The sequence below is a fragment of the Pinus tabuliformis genome, chromosome 3_1 (assembly GCF_031772625.1).
Source record: "Pinus tabuliformis cultivar Carrire ecotype Pingquan chromosome 3_1, CPIR1, whole genome shotgun sequence".
Classification (NCBI taxonomy): Eukaryota; Viridiplantae; Streptophyta; class Pinopsida; order Pinales; family Pinaceae; genus Pinus; species Pinus tabuliformis.
In genome coordinates this window covers 635,817,042-635,838,239 of record NC_142301.1, presented here as the reverse complement: position 1 = coordinate 635,838,239, position 21,198 = coordinate 635,817,042, and the positions used below count along the sequence as shown (strand labels likewise).

The 21,198-nt window shown below is 38.0% G+C and overlaps 2 pseudogenes; both read right to left on the bottom strand.

The window, feature by feature from the left end:
- Nucleotides 1-20,128, bottom strand: part of LOC149188680 (ADP/ATP translocase 3, mitochondrial-like) — a 29,917-nt pseudogene extending 9,789 nt beyond the window's left edge.
- Nucleotide 20,129: 1 nt separating this feature from the next.
- LOC149188679 (ADP/ATP translocase 3, mitochondrial pseudogene) overlaps nt 20,130-21,198 on the bottom strand; it is a 53,790-nt pseudogene continuing 52,721 nt past the window's right edge.

Here is a 21,198-nt window from a genome sequence, read left to right as displayed (position 1 = left end):
ATCATTTAATTGATCCTTTTAGCACTCTCTTTTTGGTATTGGAGAGAGTGCTGGCCTCTCATCGGAGAAAGCACTTCTGTAGGAGTGCATGAACTGGCCTTATGAGCGGCATTGTAGTAAGGATTATCTAGTTCGAGGTGTGTATCTCATATGTTAATAGAGATAAGGCATTACGTTATGGAATGGTCTCATGATGTCTTTCACTTGGTGATTCAAGTAATTAACATTAACTTTCAGAGGATGCTTCAGTAAATATTTCTCTTTTGCTTTACTTTAGGAAGGTCACCGTTGTCTTCATTATACTGTAGAAAGCAGGATATAAAACATATTTTATACTGAGTTAGTTTGATTGTGCTAAATTAGATCTTATGGTCCTGCTCTCGTGGAGCTGGAATGATCTCCACAATGTATTTATTTGTGTTTTGATTTAATAAAAGACAGTCGAGCGAGAGGAATTTGTGTATGAATGAAAATATTGCAGAGCAATCTGTGTTACTTCTGTGATTCCTGTGTAGTGTATTCTTAATTTGTTATCAGTTGCGTGCTTTATCTGTTGTGGTTGAATTCGATCAAGCTGCGGAGTCACAGGGGCGCTCTGTGTATGTATGCAAAACTTCGTATACTTCATGTATCCATATTTACGCCGTAAGGCGTTTCCCTCTGAAGTGAACTCCCCCAAATGCCTTTCTATCCTAATCGTAGCCGTTAGATTTTTTGTTAGACGATTGAACAAAAATCAACCGTCTGATTAGCTGTCTGATTTAATAAATAAAAAATGTTTTAAAATATTAAAAACCTTGAAAAAACGTTTCACCTTTCACTTGACATCTGTGGGCTCACGGCTGAGCTTAAGGAAGAAGTTGCAACTTCCTGAGAGCATGCGAAAAGCCCCCCTGATTTTACAGTGTCGTTTGGACTGTATATTCTTGCAAGAATTACTCCTGCCTCATTCAGAGAAAATACCAGAAGGGCTTCGATGACTGCAAAGACTGTTTCGATCTTCAAGGCCGAGAGAAAACCAGGTGGGTAAATGGCGGTGGCTCCATGGATTACTCTGTCGACGAGGTATTGAATCTGAAGAAGAAGACAATTCGAATTTGGTTGGACATCGGAGGAGGAATAGGAACTTTCGCCGTGAGAATAAGGGAGGAATAGGAACTTTCGTCATGTATATCACTATAACACAGACGCTGCTATTCTTTGAAAATACTTTGGACATTGTTCATTCTATGCATGTCTTGAGCAATTGGATTCCCACACAGCTGCTGGAATTTGTACTCTATGATTAGGTGAGGGTTCTGAGAAGAAACTGCAGAAACATGTGAGAGATCTGAAATTGATACACTTTTGATTTTGTTTATCAGGAAACTTTTCAAAGATGCTCAGAAGGTAAAGTTTAGCTTGGTGGCTTTTACAGTACTTCTATTTGAGAAATTTTTAATTTTCAATCATGGGAATATATATGATGCCCTTGCCTGTTTTTAATATATTTGCCACTTTCAGTGTATGGTTCATGTATCTGGGTTTGATTTAGGGCTCCAAGATTTTCATATTCATATTAATATATAAAACAGATCTGCAATTTCAATTTCTGGATTTTCTACTGTGCCATGGTTTTCATTGATATTTGAAAAAATGTGGATGGTTTGTCTGTAATGGTCAAGGGCTGAAATTCAATGGCCATGTTTAGTAGGTGTCGTGCTCTGCAAATTCTCCCAGACTCAGTTGGGAATCTGGCGGGCCTTCGAAGTCTTGTCCTGGGCGAGTGCCGCGCTCTACGGATGCTGCCAGACTCGGTTGGGAAGTTGACGGTTTTCCAAAGTCTTGACCTGGAAGGGTGCCATGCTCTGCAAATGCTCCCAGACTCAGTTGGGGATCTAAAGGGCTTCCAAATTCTTCAGCTGCGTCCATGTTCCAATTTACAGGTGCTGCCCAAAGTTGAGCATTTGAGATCGTTGGTGAAGCTTGATGTGTCTGGATGTCCCAAACTACAATGTAGTGTGGGAGTATTCGAGCAGCTACGCCAACGACTGGGAGAAGGTTTTAGTGAAGAAAACTTGGGAGAAAGCTTCAGTGAAGAAAGTGAGTAGTAAATATAACAACATTTAATAATCACAATCGTGGTCCAGTGGCCACAGTGTTCACTGCTCGCCGAATACAACCTTCACAGATTTGTAATCTAGAAGAGTGATAAATTGTTGTATTCAGAATTGTGTATAAGTTGATAGGCAGGTACAGAAGGATGGCGAATTGTGGGATTCAGAAATTTCGTATAACCCTGGGGAGTCTTGTACACCCAGAATTTGTGTTATATATATGTTTTATTGCAAGCATGGGTTTTCATTGGTTTTCTGTATGTGGCTTAGATATGTGCCAATTATTCTGATGGTCCTTGTGAATGGAAGTGAAGGAATTGGAACTGGTTGGAGTTCCTTTGTACCTAATTGGTAAATTGTATAGCTGATTTTCATTGCTTCTTGGAATAACTGGCTTCTTGAATAGGGCAGTCATGCATTTGAGTATGTGAGAGGGGTTTGTAGAACACATTATCTAATGAACTCTTATGTAGAGGCAAAAAGTCTCACTCATAGCCTACTCAGGGCTTCAGATGAGAATTTCTTGTATAGAATGATCAACTTACTAGAACTACTGCTGCACTTTCTTCATCCACAGAAGCCACTTGAAAATGCTTGAAAATAAACTCTCTGTAACGGCCATTGTCAACAAAAATATTTGCAGTGGAGGCCCTCAGCCCAACAACCATTTTAGCCAGCCTCAGAAGGCAAATAGTTGAGTTCAAACATGATGAAAATTTAATTCCCTGTATACAAAAGCATGTATTAGGTGTTGATAATGGCTAGAAATATGAACTGAAGATGTATATACCTCCTTCTGTACAAAAATGAACAGAAGAGGCAAAGGTATAGGGTTCACCTCGAATTTTCTTGCAAGTTCAATCCACTGTAGGATGTGAAAGGAAGTGTCATAGTGCTAAGAGCGAAAAAGAGGGGAGGAAGAAACTAATAATTTCAGAAATTTTAGCTTTCTATCCGTACCTTGATTTGTTCTAATAAAATTAATATTAAATGTTTGATGGCATCCAGGGAGCTATCTGGTAATGATAATAATAATATTATTAGTATTATAATAATAATAACAACAATGGAAAGGTGGGGAAGGAAGAAACTAATAATTTCATAAATTTGGACCTTTTATCCTAGCTTTATTTGTTCTTTAGATCCAACTAATATTTTGTAGATCCAACTTATGGTGAACCAGCAGCTTGAAAGCCAATTGCAATTCATTCAGCCAACAACGATCTATAAGCATGCCATAGTATTATGTCTATGCATATTCACAATAGTGATTCCACTGTCATATTATTATTCCCCACTTGGACAGAGCGATGACACAAGGGGTTTCTACATGTTGATCGACCATGTAAATTGTATCTTATAAATTAAAATTCTTGTTTTCTAGCCTTCTATTTCTGTAGATATCAATTGTGTAGTTGATGGCTTACTTTTTATAAATTCTTCCACAACCTATTATTATTTACAAAATATTCATTTTCAAAATACACATAACTAACTATTGCAATTGTAACTCATTATCATCCACCCTTGCTTTCAACAATGTCCATTCACATGTCCCTATTCTTCCCCATTCTATGCTATTCTTCCCCACTCTATACATGTCTCTATTCTTCCCCACTTTATGATGTTCTTCCCCACTCTATGCCTTACGGCGTTTCCTTTGCAACATAAGATGCAAATGCTAGTATATAACAATACTAAAGCTCTAAATAAATATAAAAAGAAATAAAACAAGAAAGCAATAAAGTTGCATGTAGACACATGGAGTTTGTGCATGTGGTTCCCCTTCCAATGTTTTCTCTATTTAATAGATGGTGAGGAAGATGAGAGGCATTCCATCATTCCATCATTCCACCATCCATTCTCTTGGGAGAATAGTGTTGTGAGACAAAGGGTTCCCTACCAGTAGTACATTGATTGAGGTCTCGGGGGTGGCCAGTTGTAGCAAGATTTTGTGCAACTGAGCGTACGGTTGGGTGGAGAGTCATCCCTAAGACTTTGTTGCAAGTAGCAAAATTCAACTAGCGTTCCACAGGTAAGTTGTCTCTCTTCACTCATACTTTTTTAATTTAATGTTAACTAGTTGATAAAGTGCTTGTTGATTATAAATCACTTGATTAATCTAATTAATTATGTGTTTTTATTTCGGGGCTGTTACATATGGTACTTAAAGTGATTGAGAGGAAGTGTCACAACAAGGGTAAGAAATCAATAAGAGGAGGAAACCTATTTTAGAACATAATGGAAGAGTTTGGCATAATCATAACTTGGTACTCTAAAGGTATCACTATAAGGTCTATCTAAGGATGATGCACATAAAGAAGAAAATATTGGCAATCAACTAATGAAGTTGAATAATCATGGTAATAATGAAGGTCATTTTGAAGGAACCTCGAAGGTATGATGACATAGATTAAAGAAGTAAATCCATAATAAAATTGATCAATTGGAGGAGATAAGTTGTGTGCATGACAACATCTATAATAGTTTTTCCCTCTAATGGGAGGGCCACATTGTAAAGTTTTCCATAGGTGACTAACTATATGCATGAATTATGGATAACAAGATGTATGATCAAGCAATTTTATTATGTTGATGTCTTAAAACAGGAAATGATAAGCGGATTACATTTGGTAGCCATCTTAATGAATTTATTACCCAAGTTGGGGAATAGTAACAACATTTCCAAAGTGTATCAATGCTATGCTTCTAAGAGAGGAGGAAAAGAAACCACAATGACTGGAGGTGAGAAATTAAAGTCAATTTAATAAAATAGAATGAAGTGAAGAAGTTTCCATTTTTGAAGCTAGTAGACATGGAATATTAGGAAATTAAGACTCGGAGAAAAATAAAAATATATCTATGAATATCTGGTAGGAGGAAATGAAGGGATGTTCTATCAAGAAGAAAGTTCTTTTAAGGGTATTGATGAGTGGACCAAGAAACATGATTGGTAATGGTCATAGTGATGATCTACATAGTTTAAAAGTGTGAAGATATGAAGTTGAGAATTTTCATAATGACCAGTGATGATAAACGAGGAAGATGTTTAAAGGTTTAAATGGTAAAAAAATAATAGTTGAAGTATAGGAAAGAAATGTTGCTAGAAATTTTATAAGGATACCTTGAGAAGGATTGTGTACATATTGACAAAAGAAGTGAGAGTCAATTAATAGAGGTTGTACTTGACTGATTTGCACTCATTGTTTCATGAGTAGGACTTCATTTTCACTCATTGTTTCATGAGTAGGACTTCACATAGAGAAACTTATCAAGTTTTATTCCCATAGCTTTAAAAGAGGTTGTTTCCACAGAACACCACACATTTAAATTTTTCATGGAAAATGATGGTAGTAGTGTTTCCAACTGTTTCAATATCTAAAATAAAGATACTATTTAATGAGCAAGAATCTCTTTTCCAAATTGAAGAAGGGTGAATTTACAATAAAGCAATCAAATGATATTGAGATAGGAACTTGATGATATTTTTTGTGGATGAAAATGATAATTGTTAAGTGATGTATGTATAAGTCAACATGGATCAACAAATCCTCATGCAATTAAATTAAACATGATATAAAATTAAATCGTGATGACCTAGTGTTTATATGCAATTGCATATAGCAATATTGGAATCGATAAGCCAAAGGGTAAATGGATGTAAAACCAAGGGATTTTAATTTTGAGATAGATGATTTAAATAATGATTGTATAACTAGTAATATCTTAACAATGAATTTCACCAGAATTTCCTTGGGGAAGGAAGAATATATGACGAGAGATTAAGACTCAAGATGATGAGGCTCATGTGAAATTTAACGATGTACTTAGATGATTATACCTATGGTGTAAATGGTCAACTTCCTAGTTGAAAGAAGTGGAAATGATTATTGAAAAACTAATTGGTATCTTGATGAAAACATAACACTAATAACACTGATGAGATAACATAGATCCTAGATGGATGTTGAATAATCTTAGTTCATAGTTGAATGTTTGTAAATTAAATGAATTTCATTTTTCTGATGAATCATGATAAGAATGCTTATAGAGTATTATTCTATATTTGATAAGTATTGAGATGTTTCTCATGTTTCATGATATGATGGTATGAGGGTGATCATGCACATGTGGTTCATATTTATATAGTTGTTACAATACTGATGATGTATTGTTATGATGATTATGATATGCATAACGTGGCATAGGAATTCTAATGCTATAATATGAGGTTTATTAGCATGTGGTTCATTTATTATGTGAAGTCATGATATGTCTTCGATGCAAATATGTTGATGTTATAACTTATGATGGTATTTCATGAGGTGAAGCATGTGATAGTTGTGTACAAATTTATGACATGCATGAGCATGCATTTCGTTATTATTCATAATGTTGCAATTAACAATGATGAATGTTACATGATGACATGCAAGACTTGGCATGTGGATTATTTTCTATGATACTATGATGGTATAGCTAATGCATTGGTTGCATGTTGAGATGTGATGATTCATGGGACTCCACAAATGGGCCGAGAGGGCTGGTTTATTAGATGATCTCCTGTGAGCCCATACGAACGAGGGAGAATAAGTAACACCATATGGGTTGGGGACAAACTCAATCAAAACTACATTTGTCAGTGGTTCCTTTGTCTTGTGTAGCTATTAATGGATAGCTCCTAAAGGGCTATGGGACCATCTTGAGGGGGGTGAGTGCCTGATGTTCTAGGCTAGGTGCTTATTACTAGATTGGGATGTCGAAGTCTGGTGGGGGTGTAAGGACTTATATGCCTGGAGCTGTGCACCTTAGTAGTTGTGGAGGGAGTGGGCCAGTCTTACGAGATGCTCGGAGTCATTGAGTACTGTACCGGATGCCTGCCTTGGGAAATATGAGGTTTGTGTCAATCGCAATCCTTGCAGCCAGCCTTGGACTAAGATACAGACCAGGGAGGCTTATGCCTAGTTCTGAAAGTGGAAAAAGGACATAGATTCCTTGAAATTTCTCGGGTGTTGTGAAACTTTCGATGCCTGTTGGTTATACTAGTTCAGCAGAGGGTGTAGGGAAAACATGAAGTAATAAATAACTAAATAAATAAAATATTAAGTAATTCAACTTAACTTCAGGACAAAGTTCCTTAAAGTGGGGAAGTATGTAATGTCCCTTAATAATAAATAATAAATAATAATAATGATAATAATAGAAATTATAAATGATAAATAATATAATATAATTTTAAATTACAAGAAAATAAATAATAAACAATAAATAAAAAATAATAATAGTAAATAAATAATAATAAAATAATAAATAACAATACTAAAGCTCTAAATAAATATAAAAAGAAATAAAACAAGAAAGAAGTAACATTCAATAAAGCTATCAAAAAGTAAAAACAAAAGAAATAAAACAAGAAAGCAATAAAGTTGCATGTAGACACATGGAGTGTGTGCATGTGGTTCCCCTTCAAATGTTTGCTCTATTTAATAGATGGTGAGGAATATGAGAGGCAATCCATCATTCCATGATTCCACCATCCATTCTCTTGGGAGAATAGTGTTGTGAGACAAAGGGTTCCCTGGCAGTAGTACGTTGATTGAGGGCTCGTGGGTGGCCATTTGTAGCAAGATTTTGTGCAACTAAGCCTACGGTTGGGTGGAGAGTCATCCCCAAGACTTTGTTACAGGTAGCAAAATTCAACTAGTGTTCAACTCATGTTCCACAGGTAAGTTATATCTCTTCACTCATACTTTTGTAATTTAATGTTAACTAGTTGATAAAGTGCTTGTTGATTATAAATTGCTTGATTAATCTAATTAATTATGTGTTGTTATTTCAGGGCCGTTACATCACCTATCATGATAATGTGCCCATGAATAACTAGTAAATTTAAAAAAAAGATGTAATCTTTAATGGTGTCAAAATAAGTTACAATATAGGCTCCATTTGGGGATCGCTTCCCCTTGTGGCACACAAAGAACTTGGTAGACCAACTTCCTTGAGTGTTGGGCATGGAGTCAACAACCTAGAGTTACCTATAATTCTAATATAAAATATGAAAGACCCAACCTATGTTTGAACTGTCTCTCAAAAAAAATTGCAATATAATTTATAAAATTGATAAAAACTCGCGATATCTATAGAACAAGTAGACATGTTCTAATTAACATACTTATGTAGGCATGCTACTCCCATTAATATTGTAAATTGTGATCAGTTCTCTGTTAAAAGTGAAATTTGATACACTTCAAACTACCATTGAATAGTAACAACTCCATATGAAATGAAATGAGTAGAAATGTATAATTATTTGGGTTGTGGGGTCATTGAAACCAAATTCAAATGAAAAAATTTTGTTATACAAACTATGCAAATCTGAAACCACATTTCTTGCACTATTTTAGAGATTGACTGATACTGAAACCAAACTAAAAATTGTTGAAGAAGATTTAAAGTAAACTGCTCTATTGTATATTAAGACTGTTGAAATCACCTCATTCATAAACTAGAAACTCAGTGGTCTATTGCACACACTCCTACTTTACTGAACTAAAACTTTACATTGTTACACTCTTAGGTGTAATCTGATTTCCAATGTAACCAAGTGAGGAGTGGATTTACTGATAGACCACGTTTCCAACAGTTGAAAACTTGAAACATATTTACAATATAAAACTCAAACTCCATAGGTAACATATACTTACATGTGAACTTGGAAAGTTGCATCTTATGTAAGCTTATGAATTTTCTAATCATAGTAGAGAGGAAGAGAAATATGCTACTAAATGCTACCATTACTATGAAGAAGAAAAGCATGCAGCTGCATGCTATTATCATAGCCATAGATGCACTTATCATTTTGAACCAGTTGAATCCAGAAGCCATTGGAATTGCCATATGACAAAGTGGAGTCGCTAGGTGAAAGAAATGCAACCAAAATCAATCGTTCGGTCTTTGTTCACTAGCAAAGAGTAGATCTAATCATGATCGTGATCCAAAAAAAAAATCTTTGTCAATTTGTTCCCTGGAAATGAAGCCAAATGTTCTACTTGTTTCTTGTTGGCATTTCTTAGCTACAAAACTACACTGAAAAGCCAACTCGACCAGTCTTTAAGTTCAAGTTGGCCCTTGAACCAAAGGGAGCTCCCTCAAATATCATGAGGCCTTTTTAAATGTTGTTCATTGTCACTGGACAACAGCCTATGCAGTAGAATGGCCAGATATACAATTTATTGTTGGTGGTTGCTGATGATTACACAGTCTCTATCCATGAATAAATCCCTCTCTTGCAGAGTCCTTGGTCAAAGTGTCAGCATCCAATTTGACATAATAACATGAATTTTAAAGAATTTGACTGACGAATATAAGATAATTCATGATAATTAAGAAGTCATATTGAATTCCTAATCAACCAGACATAGTGGATGCGCATAGAATATTTCTACAACCAAACAGAACACATTCAAGAGATGATATAAGGAAATATTTAAAATATGTAGAGGAATTAACGAACACAGACAGTTCAGTGAATTAATATCTTTAAATGATTATAACTTTTCGAGGGATATTAGAGAGATTGAAACTCAATATATTCTTACCCATATCTCCTATGATACTTTGAACATGTGCAAAAATAAGATATGAAAGTATTGGAAAAACAATAGAAAAAACAATTTCTGTCAAGAACTGGAGCTAGAATATTTCAATTAGGAATTCTGTAGTAAACATTTTACAAAGTGACAGGGTTTTGGCATCAAAAGCCAACCATTTTACATTACAAATGAAACAATATATAGAATAAATCTATCCTAAAATGTTACAATATTTAGAGGAATAAAATCATGAACAATAACTAAAAATGAAATAATATCTCTAATTTATCTCCTACAAACTTTGAACTGTTTGCAAGTGTTATGCCTTGAAATCTGGAATTGGTTCACTAGTGCTAATATTCTACCTTTGTTTGTTGAATTTCTTGAGTTAAATTCCTTGGAATTGAATTTGGAATGCTTTGTTACTTGTCTCCTTTCTCAAAAGATAAATTCACCCCTTTTCTTAGTAACAAGAAAACATTCATAACTGGTTCATATTTCACTTCAAAACATTGAATAAAGATGTCAGAGTATGGCCATTGATGATTAGAATTAGGGGAATGATATTTGAACCTGTAGAAAAGGATATTTGTTTCCCTATACCAGAATGAACTCAACCCATTAGTGATAATAGAGCTTAGTCTCTAATTTGTAGCACTAACTTCAACAAATGAGGAAAGAACTCGATCTACTGAACCCAATAAATTTTTCTTCTAAAGTCTAAAAGGTTACAACTCTTTTTTCCATTAATCTCTTTCCCATCTTTGACTTTAATCCATATGCCAAGTTTATTATGTTCTTTTCTATTATAACATTTGCATCCAAGCCAAGAATTATGGCAATATCCTCAATAACAATTTCTACATTGAAAGATCCCTGTGTGTTTGTTGGCCCTCAAAAACTATCACTGGATCATCCAATGATCCAACCGGAAGCTTGACATGTAACATTGGACTCCATTTCCATTTCTTAAACTACCATCATTTAAACTTCTCTTGCCCAAGCTATCAATGGAAGAGCCCACGAGCATATTAAGCTTGTCCACAACTTGTGGCAAACCCATGTCACTCAGCTGAGAGGAAAACCCTGAAGTAGAATTACCCCGCCTCATAAAATTTATTTGACTTGCGATTTTGTTAGGTGCAACACTTGATCAATTCTCAGAGGAAAGTTTTTCCATATTCCTCACTGATCTTATTGAGTAACCTTTAACTACTTGAAATTTGTTGAATTGTTTCCTTCAATTCAATGAAAGTGTGTTTTCAAGATACATACATTCCATTAATCTCCCCAATTCTGCTAGATTTTTTTAAGTAGTTTCTGATGCATTCATTTTACAAGAGAAATTTCATTTGGGTTGATTTTTAGAAAGTTCATGAACTTGTTTTTTAAGTAACTTGGTATAATAGCCTGCTTCACCTAACATGTTTGGAGTGTTGGTTTGCTTTTCTATGTTTTACAAAAGTTGCGGAAAATTTCTCGCCTTTTCAATGATGTGTGTTCTTCATACCCTTTCTATAATACTTCATCGATGTGTCGCAAAACCTCTCTTTGCTTGAATATTGCAAGGAAATGAGTCCTGGAGTAGCTTCTCCATTACAATTTCGGAAGGTGATTAAGTTAGGCTGAACTGATCATTTAATCCCATGGAAACATGACTACTTGGCTCTCCCTTTTATGACTCCATTGATAAGGCACTCTGATATTCCAGTAAAAGGAGGTAGCACACCATATAAGGCTATAACTGTTCCTTGAGTTGTTGGCTTCAACATAATCGAATTCCTAGCAATAAGGCTAGGACTAGTCTTAGACACAGAACAATTTACAAAATAGTTGAATAGGAAATAGCTATAACTACACCTAGAGGAAATTTTGAAGATATGTTTCGATTATTTCCAAGGAAACTCTTTAATCCTCCATTGTCTTAGAAAAAAAATCCCCGATCCCTTTGTATGATTCAAGAAGACGTACATACTTTAATATTTCATCCTGGTTTTGTATCAATAGTTTGACATTCTTAATAGGGGAAATTGTAGTTTTGGATACTACATGTTGTAGGGAAAAGTATCCGACTCGGATGACCCTATCCCACTCTAAGGGTGATAGTACCTCAGCAACAACTGTAAAGAAAACTACTTAGGGTTTACTTCTTTATGAAAGCAAGAGAGAATGAAGAAATGCACTAACCGTTGCCTCGCGCTTAATGTCGAATCCAAACTCTTCTCTTTGTTGCTTGCTCCCAGATCCTTGCTCTTTTGCTGGCCCTGCTACAATGAGATCCTGCAAAATAACAAAGAACGAAACTACAAGAAGCATGCAATCATAACTGATTCAAGGATTAGCATAAATCAAATATACAATTATCACAATACATCATTGAAACAAGTGCATATAGAAGAACCTCAATAGCTTTTATTAATGGAAGAAGTAAAGTTCTGAGAGTGTTACAACCATTGAAGGCCCCAATCCAGCAACACCTCCCAGCAGAAAGAATTTCTCCTCTTCACCTCCTTCAAGCAATCACCCAATAGTTCTATAGTGAAACCAACAACATATCATTACTTTGCACAAAATTCCAGCCTCCTGAGCTCATAGGAGAGAGCTCAATATATAGATGAATTGAGAAAGGATGAGTCAGCTTGCAACTGATGTGTAGTTGCCTTGTGTCCTCTCTCTCTTCAGTTGATCTTCAGTTCTTGAGTCCACTTGGAGAACCTTGCTTCCACTTGGAGAAACAGAGCCTCTGACTCATCACAAGGCGAAATCCCTGATCCAAGTGTCATTTTTGGAAGATTCCAAAGCAATGACTCAGTGTGCCACTTGTCCCATCTCGCTCAGCGCAGGTGGCCTTTGTTCTACCTGCTTTGCAACGCAGGTACACCATGGAGGAGTTGAGTTTCAGCGCAAAAGCCTAGTGGAGCACCTGCTTTGATTTCAGGATTGCTTGTTTTTGAGTGTTTTCAGGTGGAGAACTGATCTGAGAGCTGTTGGTTTGCTGACCTTGTTCCTCTAAGGGTAGGAACATCATGTTTAGGGACTTTGGATCCCTTGGATTATTGACAATTCATGCCTGATGCTGCAAGGCACAAAATTGTCTATAACAGATGCCCCCTAAAGTATGAGGTCGTTTATCGGGTGAAATGCTTTATTAGGAGGATCCGAAGTTCATTCAATCTGCTGAGAAGTGTCCTGTAATAAGATACAATACAACACATTATTTTTCATACTTTTTCATGATCTAGCTGAGGCGGGCATTCCCATGCTCAGCTTTATAAATACATTTTGGTACATAGAACAGACGATCGTCTGATGATAGACTGATAATTCTCTGCTGAAATTATCATCCTTTGAGAAGGATGATCATCTGCTGCAATGATGTACATATCAAATGTCTTTATATCCTGAATATATATCGCAGCCCGGATGGATGAAACTAGATCCGGGGTCTTCAATCTCTTCCGATCTTCACTCGATGTACAAGTCAATCCATGTGAGAATTTCTTGAAGTCGAACATGGAAAGAAATCGCTTGATTACCGGTCAATGATGTAAACCGTTAACAAGCGCGAGAGGAATCACCGATAAGGATGATGACCCTCAAGGTACGGCAGTACAATTCACATGGTGGGAATAAAGGACTTGGCGTCGACCACCATGCAAAATCTTCTGGTTGAAGGTCATTGATGTATACCTGTCGCCGGAAGTGAGAAACTTGCCATTGAGGCATGCAAGCTTCAAAGTACTGAAGGGGGTGTTCCTAGATCAACTCCTTGGATAATGAGCTGATGTCGACAAGGAGCGATCCGTCAAAGGAGGGCCTTAATGAATCCCACATCAGTGACACGGAACGGAGCTAGTGATTGTGATGAGGTGAAAACAAACTGTGATGTATGATTCAGGGTGGCGGTCATGAAATGGATGAAGGACAATGTATGGCAGTGGATGGGACACGGTTGACTCTTTGCAGAACAACATCTCTTGAACATATAACGACACTGATGTGATGGATTGGTAGCATTACCCCAAATGTGGATGGTGTGGCGAGGACCATGGTGATGAGACTGGTGAATGAAACAACCCAACCCGATGTGATACGGAGGACAAAGTGTCATGTTCAAGAGCGACTTGCTACCATTAAAGCTGTGAGGTTCTCCCAATTTCTCCCCAGTCATTGCTGACCAGTACCTCTTTATTTTTATCAAGCTTGAGGAGGATAACATATGCTTGTTCTATAACCTGCCCCTCGGGCAAGCCCATCGCTATGTTTTAACGAGCCTAGCGATAGGGAAACTCGTTCTCGTCTAAAGACAAGTTTGTCGCTATTTAATGAATTTAACGAGTCTAACGACAAGGATAACTCGGTCCTTTTCATTTTTAGAGAGTCTGAAAAGGTACATAAAGTCAACTCCAAAATTTCTTTTTCGTCATCTAATCCCTTAAGTCCGAAAAAGTATAAAACAATACAGAAGGGATGAATTTTCGATTGCTTTAACGAGCCGAACAAAACAAGCGCTCGATCTTTTTTGTGCAATAATCCCTCAGGTCCAAAAAGATTAAAATCTAGAGGAGGGATAGCTCTTCCGGTCGTTTAACGAGCTGGAAGGCCAAAACTCGGCAAACTTTTCATATTTTACGAGTCAGTGAAAAGAGCTCAAAGAAGACTCGTCTTTTGAGGAACGAGTGATGAACAGGGTAGCAGCAGATTCCAGGTACAGGTTGGAATATTCCAATCACGGCAGTGTCCCAAGGATGGCTAAGAGAAATCACTCTTCGCAGCTGTTCCTCAAAATGGGTAAACAAACATATGGAGATGAACGATTGGCCAAATGAACGGATGGAGGTGAGACTGCAAGAACACGACCAAGGGCTTTAATATGGCTGTCAAAGGTTACATTTACCAAGGTTATTTACCGGTTCATTTTTTCTGAGTGAGCTTGAACATTAGGGGAAGATTGCTCACAACTTATGTTTATTTTTTAACGAGCATGAACTATGTGCTAAAACTGCTCGGATCTTGCGTTTATTTTTTAACGAGCATGAACTGTGTGCTAAAACTGCTCGAATATACCAATCTTCATACAAGGAACGCCTCAGGTGAGGTAGTCATATTTAAGGAGCTATACCTCACTAGTTACTCCGATTTGGCAAGTTTTAACTTTTGCCCCACATCCTTTCTTTATGCAAGCTGGAAACGGCTAATCCTACGAGTTTAACAGGTTAGACCTACAGGTTTAAAGGGAGGAACTAAAAATTTAAAAAATAAATAGTCGTCCCGTGCTTGCACTCCAAAAGGTTCGCATGCCCCCAGGTATAAAGTATAATTTCAAGGCTACCCCTCCTCTGTCCCACCTCTGTTTTTCTACTTGTCGTCTTGCTATATTTTTAACGATACTTGTCTTCTCGTTATTTTTCGGTGCCGACGGTACTTGTCTTCCCATCAGTTCACTTTTTGATTTTTGCAAGATCGCAACAGATAAAACATTGGCGTTACGGAGGGAGGTTTGCCTCTTACTTATTATCCGAAAAATGGTTTTGTTCGCTGCCGCAAACTAAACTCTTTTTTTCGGCGATGTCTATTACTAGGTTGCTAAGGATGGTGACTACTTGTTGCAGCAATTTCATCTCTTTCTTTGGAGGCTGCCCCTACTTATCCTTCAAAACATATGTTTTAATGGGTGAGGCTTGCCTTCAAAGATGGTGGCTACTCGCCGCCACAAATGGATCTCCTCCCTCAGGAGAGCCTACTTTTTAGACAAAGGGAGCGAGAAGCTGATTATCTCACTCACATAACTTTGACAAAAGAACTTTATCCTAGAACAACCCTCTCTTCCTTCCTTCGGACGGGGTACGGACTAGTCCCATTCTTCTGCGGAAATTAACTTTATACCCAAGGTTTCCTCTGCCCAAGGCAGGCCAGGGTGCATGCCCCCTGGGTCCCAGTTACATCTTTCTGAATCACTCGCATTCATCGGGAAGTAGAACCGGGGGTGGAGGCATTCCTTGAGTGAATAAACCATTAAGGGATGATATTTGACTATTTGCGATGCGTGATCCTGGAAATGAAAGTTGGTCTACGAGCTTGACCATTCTTCCGTCGTGCGGAAAACACATAACTCTAAAGAGTGAGGACACTATCGCCTCCATGCAATATATATAGTCTCATCCAAGGAGTAAGTTATAAACCAAGGGTCCCTGGATGACCATGACGTTCATATGAACTGTCTTCCCCTTCAATGTAACTGGAACATTGGGGAGAATCCCTAACGGGCGACTGGTTCCTTTATCAAAACCCGATAGATTTCTCATCTCAGGTAAAAGCGCCGGGGAACCCAGTGCTTTCCAAGCAATAGAGGAAAGGATACTCACAGATGCCCCTTCATCAATGATAGTTCCAGCCATCACCATTCTGTAGATTTGGACGATGATTCTGAATGGGATACTGGCTGGTAACCGGGGTCTGCCTAGTTGATTCCAATCAAAGGATACAACTAGGTTGCTTGGTGGTGGGACCGAATACACGGCCGGATACGACCCTGACGATGTTCCTTCCTGCGATAAAGGAATGGGCGCATTGCCCTGATGCTCATCAGAGTCTGTGTTGATGAAAAGAATATGGACGGTGTCATCCTTATCCTCTTCAGTGAGGGTGTCATTTGAAGATGGGTCTTCAATGACGGAGTCATTTGAGGATGAAACCTCTGAAGGGAGAACCAGGTCAACTGCCGTTTCGACCTTTAGACTTTTGTCTGGTCTGGATTCAGCAGGTTCATTCTCAATGACTGACACTTCAGCTGACCACTTGAGCGGGCCAGCTGGATTTTCAACTATTGAGGGATTAGGCACGCGTTTTTGGTATCCAGGAGGAAGTCGTAACGGTGATACCGGACGATCTTCCAAAACTCTCTTCGCCTCATCTAAGAATGGACATCGGTGGATGGCGTGATCGCCTTCACACAACATACAGGGTGATCTTGGTCTCCCTTTTCGTCCTTCACTCTCGCTAGTTGACGGACTGCAATCAACATGACTACCAGAGGTTGATGCTACCGGATTGTGCAACCTGGGGGACCAGTCCCTTAGTATCCGGGGAATACAAGGACAGTCACGGTGGAAGTGGGTCCCTTTGCAAATGACACATGGCGATTTAGGCCCGGTCGGTGCAGTGTGTGGATTTTTGTCAGATGTCTTTTGCTTGCCCCCAGTCGCCTTTGCCATAGGCCCCTTCTGCTTCTTTTCTCTCTTCTTCTTTTCCTTCTTCTCCATGGGAGGCTGACTTTTGCCGGCTCTACCTCGTGAAGATGAAGGATCAGAGGAATAATTGTAAGAAGTGGAAGGCTGGTGGGTAGCTCTAGACTGGTCTGACTGTTGATTCGACTGCTCAGGATTAGTGGTGATTTGAACTACATTAGTTGAAAAGAGCCATACAGGTAGGCCAATTTTCAATCCTGGAAGTGACAATGTGGCCATATGAGCCGCACCAACATCTCCCCAAGAGGAGAAGGGATTGGGACTTCCGCCAAGGTGACTTCCTTGGTTGGTGGGCTCCATACTTTTCAACTGAAAGATCAACGTGGGAATAACAGGTGATTATGTTCCGATTAAAATAAATTTTATTAACGACGCTTTAGACACAACTTTGCTTTTTCATGTTTTAAGAGTCGAGAAAAAGCTAAAGATGAATCTAGTCTCCTTCGATGTTTTAACGAGCCCGAAGTGACAAATGCTCGGATGGACTTTTTCAGTTATAGAGTTTGAAAAAGGCCAAAAGAAACTTCTCTGGAGTTCTAGGCAGAGGGTGTGCCAAACTTTTCGCGAAACCACAGAATACGTTTTACGGTACGGGTGGTCGATCTTCGTGAATGCTGTGTTCACTGCATCGCGATCAGTAGGGCGGCCGACACGGCTTCCTATGGATAAAGGCTTTTTTCCTATAGGGGTCTCCCAATATATACGCGACGGTACGTGGGAGCACAAGTCCGTATTAGTGCCACCGACTCTCAGGAGGAATCACCCACCTTTGTAGAGATCGACAGTCACTATGTTTAACGACGCCGAAACACGTCTCTACCTAGACCTCTATGTGTTTGCGTTATGTTTCAAAGCGTTGTTATGTAAATTGAATTTATTTTAATGTTGATCTTGCTTAGTAGTTTGCCTTTAAGGATCACCACGAGATGTATGTAACAAATTCCTGAATGCAGTCTAAGATGAGAAGCAAACTTTTCAATCTTTCAACTTTGAAAATCTTAACTACTGAGGAGAAGAAAGGCAAATCTTTTCACACAGATCATAGAGCACACACTAATGCAAAATTTCCTAAATCGTCATGTAAACAGTCAAATGCAAAATGCACAATGCATGTATTTTCTTTTCCCTTTCTTAATGTTGATGTATTACAAAAAGAAAGTTGTTATATAACTTTGATTTCGATTTCAAGCGAAAACAAACAAGTTTGTCCAAAATCAAAAGACACCTTAAGATTTACTTGTTTAATCACAGGAAATACATGAAATCAAACCATAATGACGAAAGTAAAAAGACTAATCAGCTATGGTCAGCAAATAAGCTAACTCTTTAGACCAGCAAAATGCCTAACACAGGTTCAAATCTAAGAGGCCAAAGCAAGACTAGTTCACTTTCGTTATGGGAAATTGTAAATGATGTAAGAAATACAAAAGAACAAGTACAATTTCATTATATAACAGAGGCAGAATGATGGCAAGTAAGGCTGGTTTCAGAATAGGTACAAGAAAGACAACTTGCTGCAAAAAACTATAGTGAAAACAGGCAAGAAAAAGGGAGGAAACCCCAACTGCACAAGGAAAAATTGGGCCAACGCAGGTGCTGCTCAGCCAGTCTGGCTCTCAGCGCAGGTAGCCCCTTCAGGACCTGCGTTGCAAAGCAGGTAGCCTGTGTACTACCTGCTTTGGAAAACGAAAGTTGCGTTTTCTCAGTTTCCGGGTCACAATTTTCTAAAAAATTCACGGTTTTTGCTCAAATCAGAAGCAATCAGTCAAGCACACACTAAGGGATGACAAGGAAGGTGAAAAGCTATCACTAAGAGCTTAAAAGGATCCTTGTAGATCAGCTCTTCAAATCATGAACATGCTCAGAAATGAGCTAAAGTGGTTGCCCTCTACTTCGCTTTTGATATAGTCAAAAGCTTTTCGATTTGGTACTCTTTTGTTCAGGAAATGAATAGCAAAATACTACAAACAATCAAACATATACGATCCCCAGTGGAGTCGCCAGTTTGTTGTAGGGAAAAGTATCCGACTCGGATGACCCTATCCCACTCTAAGGGTGATAGTACCTCAGCAACAACTGTAAAGAAAACTACTTAGGGTTTACTTCTTTATGAAAGCAAGAGAGAATGAAGAAATGCACTAACCATTGCCTCGTGCTTAATGTCGAATCCAAACTCTTCTCTTTGCTACTTGCTCCCAGCTCCTTGCTCTTTTGCTGGCCCTGCTACAATGAGATCCTGCAAAATAACAAAGAAGGAAACTACAAGAAGCATGCAATCATAACTGATTCAAGGATTAGCATAAATCAAATATACAATTATCACAATACATCATTGAAACAAGTGCATATAGAAGAACCTCAATAGCTTTTATTAATGGAAGAAGTAAAGTTCTAAGAGTGTTACAACCATTGAAGGCCCCAATCCAGCAACACCTCCCAGCAGAAAGAATTTCTCCTCTTCACCTCCTTCAAGCAATCACCCAATAGTTCTATAGTGAAACCAACAGCATATCATTACTTTGCACAAAATTCCAGCCTCCTGAGCTCATAGGAGAGAGCTCAATATATAGATGAATTGAGAAAGGATGAGTCAACTTGCAACTGATGTGTAGCTGCCTTGTGTCCTCTCTCTCTTCAGTTGATCTTCATTTCTTGAGTCCACTTGGAGAAACAGAGCCTCTGACTCATCACAAGGCGAAATCCCTGATCCAAGTGTCATTTTTGGAAGATTCCAGAGCAATGACTCAGTGTGCCACTTGTCCCATCTCGCTCAGCGCAGGTGGCCTTTGTTCTACCTGCTTTGCAACGCAGGTACACCATGGAGAAGTTGAGTTTCAGCGCAGAAGCCTAGTGGAGCACCTGCTTTGATTTCAGGATTGCTTGTTTTTGAGTGTTTTCAGGTGGAGAACTGATCTGAGAGCTGTTGGTTTGCTGACCTTGTTCCTCTAAGGGTAGGAACATCATGTTTAGGGACTTTGGATCCCTTGGATTATTGACAATTCATGCCTGATGCTGCAAGGCACAAAATTGTCTATAACACTACAGCATAAACCCCTCCCATGAGAAAGGAAATCATGAAACAAGTAAAACCTTTCTCAACAAGAATTGAAATATAGACAAATGAATTGTTGGGAGCCAAAGCTACATTTCTTGCATGAGAAGCATGTAAAAATGCACTTTGCAAGCCACCATAACTCTGGATAGAGGTCAGCAATGCTCAAACCAAGAAGAAAACTTGCAAGGAAGTTATTATGAAGATCACCAACCAAAACAACGGACTTCAGAGAATCATACATTCTAAAGTATAAACCATGATAGCCTATAATTACTAGAGAGGAAATGTTGAACCCACGATAGAGGGTCGCAATTCCATCAGATTTCAATGTCTTCTTGTAGACATCAACAAGCCCATTAAATTGCCTGTCCCTTCCTTTATTTGCAGCCTTATTATCATTAGCTAGTCAAGTTCAAGCATAGTACAAAGAATAAACAAAAGGGAGAGAAGATGCTTCAGTTGCAACACCAGAGTCTAGGTTTCTAGCAAACCATTTCTAGTTTCCATCCCGGCTTTTCTTGAAATTAAAGAGTCTCTTAGTGGGAAAATAACAGATAATGTTTGCAGTGTTTCCTCTCCATAATGCAATGATACCTTCATACAACAAGTTTTCCTTCATTTAGAATCCTCGGTTTCTCCTAAATGCAATAAGAAATGAAATCTTTGACCCCTACACTTTAATGAAATTTGGCAAATGCATTGTTATTAAAACCAGAATTGGATTTCAAAAGCGGTGCTGCTGGTAAGCAGTTTCTCGCCTATGGGTAGCGAATTTCACCACTGATTGCCATGTAATCAAAGGTGGGTTTTTCAAAATAGGACTTTGGATCCCCCCAACTATTAAAGCTCATATGACCTTGGGTGTGCTGAAATGGAATATGAACCATTGATTCACAAGAGGCAACATCTACCTTTGAAAACTACGAGAAATTTAATGGTTGAATTAAAAAAAAAAACAATTTTCATTTTAAACTTAAAATTTTATAAATATACGGTAATATATTTTAATAAAATTAAAATTATTATTAATATAACAAAATAACCCAACATCGCGTATTAAACCATTTTATCCATGACAATTCACATATGCATGATAATATGGCCATGAATAACTGGTAAATTTCAAAACTTTATTGTAACTTTTAATGGTGTCCAAAAAAGTTACAACATAGGCTCCATCTAGGAACTGCGTCCCCTTGTGGGACATA